The following is a 3,807-nucleotide window of genomic DNA, read 5'->3' on the forward strand; positions in this document are numbered from 1 at the left end:
CAGCCATCTCATTTCTTTTCCTAAGTTCAACTAGAAATAAGTTTGCAAGTAACTCCAGCCAGAGCCAGAGATGCAGGGAGGTTGACTCCAATCCCTCTCATTTAATTCCATCAAACCCTTCCTCTCCTATGCTTCTGTGGCCCCATGTATCCAAAAAGATGATAGTATTCTGTTGGTTCAAGATCTAAACATAGACAGATATACATTCACATGAAAGGCTAGATTAGGATGTCTTGTAAACCATATTCTTTCTTTAAATTTTAAATACAAAAAGTTGATCAGCAGACAAAAGATACTTATAGATTAAAAGTTTATGGGATTTATTTGAGACAGCTATGATGATATTGTTTTCTCCTTGGGCTTCTTTCTTCTTTTATCTTGCTCTTCTCTGTACCGTCCTTCTTACTGTTCCCTACTTGACTCTCAGTATATACTCAGGGCTATCAGCGCTGATGTGCAAACTCCAGCAAGGCCACATTGTATCTTCACACACCCTAGAAAGCTCTGTTTACAAGGTAGAAGTGCCTTTAAATGGCCATTCTATGTAGTCTTGCTTTGCCCATGATCATCTGCCATCATTCAAATCTGAATAGTAACAGCAATTCCTCAAGGCAGCCTTCCTTAACCTCCCCCAATTAGATGCTGTTCCTTTGTGTTCTCATAACATGCTGCAATATCTACTCTTATAATATTCATGGTTTGTAATTAAATATTTAGCAATGATTTTATAAATACAGGTGCTTCCCATAGGACTGTGAACTCCATAAAAGAGAGGTGTGTATGTTTTGCTTACCACAGTATCTCCAGTAGTTAGCACGAGATCAGTCTCATACAGATGTTGGTAAGTGTTAATTCATTGTTATTGTTATTATGGTGACTGATATCAACTTCTTTGGTCAGCCTTGTCTTTGTTATAAAACAAACCTGGCTATAGGTAAGGGATTTATAGGATTCTTCTTACATATTCATTCACTCATTCCTTTATTCAAGACAGCCTTCACACAAATAAATAACGAATATATATTGCATAACTTCTATGTTTAAGCCCTTTATAAAACAAGCACAAGCGAAACAGTAAAAAACTCTTCCCATTGAAGGGCTTTGAGGGAACTCTTAATCATTTAGGGGAGAAAAGTCAAATACGTATTCTGTACAAGATAGATATTGTCAAGTGCCTGAGAGAGCTGGAGAGCTTGAAGAACTAGGGAGATCTTCTTGGAATAAGTGACTTTTAGCTGAAACTTGAAAGTTATGGAGAATTTGGGCCAGTGGAGATGGGAAGCAATAGTGTCCTACATGGAGGGAAGAGTGAGACCATGAGTTTGCTTCTCTATCCTCAGTGTGCCATGTGCATGGTTAGGAAACAGCCAGTGTCTTAGTGATCCTGAAAGGGAGATAGTGCAGCGAGAGAAGAGTGAATGCAGATAGATCCTGGAAGACCTTGGATGCTACTCACAGGAGCTTAGATATTTATTCTTAGGCCAATGCAGAGTCATTGGAGGCCTACAGGCATGATGACTTCATTGAAGCTGCTCATTTAGAAGATCTGTCATTTCTGTGTCTCAGGATTGTTAGCCATCATACTGATCTTGGTGGCTTCCATCTCAAGTGCTTGGGTCCCTATCTGTATGTCTTAGTCTCCGAGGGCCTGGACTCTTATCCCTGCTCACTGGGGTCTGGGGTCTGAGGCTAAATTTCCCTTTACTGATTGCCTAACTCTGAAAACTGAAATTCTGCTTATTACCTGCATGGCGTCAATTGACATACTCAATGTTGGTCCCTTTTAATAAATGGACTAATCATAACATCTTTTGAACTAGGTCTTCTTACTTCCATTTCATATGAGGAAGCCAGGGCTTGTTAGGTCTTCTGATCCCAAATCCAGAGCTTTCTGTCATACATTCACATTTACCTTAATAAAAGATTTTTTTAATAAAAATTAAAAGAATAAGTTTACCCATTTCACAATTGTTAAGCTTTATTGAGCCTTTTCTATGTGTCCAGCCTGGCTTGTATACATATTGAATCTTTATTCACCACACAAACTTTATGAGGTCGGTACTATTGTTATCCCCTTTTTCAGGTGAGAAAACTGATAAGGTAATGTAGCTTTTAAGTGGAAGCCTGGATAGAAACCTTGGCAATCTGACTCCAGAGGCTGTATTTGGTCCTGTGTCGTGGCCTCTTAAGCTAAGGAAAATACATGAGCAGAAGCACCTATTCATTGTCCCATGTACAGTAGGTGCTCAGTCAATGTTGTTGGAATGTCAGTTAAGTCTTTGATCTCAACTAATGGTATGCACATCCCTCTTGTCCTGAGCTCAGGCCAATTCCCCACTCTGTGATTTGTTCTCCAGATGCTCCCCCCCAGGTGGTCGTCCCAAGATTGATGGCTCTACTGCTGGGCATTTATGTCTGGTCCCTCAGCCTCTGCCAACCCCAGGGGCCCATCTTCTTTTTCCAGCCTGGCCTTTCCAATCAAGTTCACCTGAATTCTAGTTCATCACAGGCAGCATCTGCTCTTCCGCCCTTGAGTCCAACCTGAACTTCACGGTAGGTCCACAGGGAACCTGGGAAAGGAGTCTTTTACAAACCCGTCACTCCTCTACCAGCATGGTAGATTTCCAAAGATGATCACAAAGGGCCATTGAGAATGCCACACAGTTTACTTAAAAATTCAACAGAATGAAAAAAAATTCAACAGAAGGAATTATATGAAAAGGGAGAAAAGTGGTAGCTATTGGCTATCTACTATGTTAGGCCAGGCACTATGCATTTTCACGTGTGCCACTGTGTCGTTGGGTAGTCATCACAACTATGTGAAGAATTGTCATCCCACTTTACAGGCAGAGAAGTTAAGTTGCCCATGGTCGCAAATATAGTATAATGGAGTGTGTGATTCCCAAACTCATTCAATTGATAACACGTACTGGAGTGCCTACTATGGACCAAGCCCTCGTTTGGGCCCTGGGGATATAAAGGTAAGACAGGCATGGGCCCTGTCTGGAAAAAAACTTGCAGACCAGCAAGCAGGGAAGATAGCGACATAAATAATCACATGGCGAGTGATAAAGGCCATGATGGAGGAAAAGCAATCACTGTGTCCCTTTTCTGTGTTCCAAATGCAATAAAATATGCAAGCTTTAAATTTGTTTAGCAATGTATATCACATTCAATGAAGCAATTATTCTCTTCTCTCAGGTCTTCGTCCCTCATCATTCTCACTCTAAATTATTATGGAGTTTATTTGAACAACTGAGGGTCCTCATAGTATGTAAAGCACTATGATGTTTGCTGTTGGGCATTTTTTTAAAATATGAAATATGGTCCCAGGCCAATAGAAGTTTAGACAGAGCTGGCGATGATAGTGGGCAATGTAGGGACTGGAGAATTCCAGGAAGAGCTAGTAAGTGGGTCGGTTTCAATGGACTAAGCTTCCTTTGCATGAATGGTTGGGAGAACACAGCTATCATCGGACGATGCTTCGGCAGTGGCAGCAGCAGCAGCCTGTGGGCGGTGAGAGAAGTTTGTGCCCCGGTCTTGTTTACAATTTGTCTGAGGCTTCTTGTGCTCGGCCCAGCCAGATGGACTCTCCCTCTCAAATATCAGACCTGATCTTTTCAAATAAAACAGTACAAAGCACATTAAAAGCTTTGATCCAACTGTTTACTTTGCATTTGTGTGTGTTGGGGGGAAATCGGGACAAAGAAAGGATTTATTAGGCCTTGCTGTGGGTGGCCCGTGCGACCAGTGGGCATGCAAGAGAAAATTGGGAGTGATCCTCACACACACAGGTTGCATAAGTGT

The sequence above is a fragment of the Tamandua tetradactyla genome, chromosome 8 (assembly GCF_023851605.1).
Source record: "Tamandua tetradactyla isolate mTamTet1 chromosome 8, mTamTet1.pri, whole genome shotgun sequence".
Taxonomy (NCBI): Eukaryota; Metazoa; Chordata; class Mammalia; order Pilosa; family Myrmecophagidae; genus Tamandua; species Tamandua tetradactyla.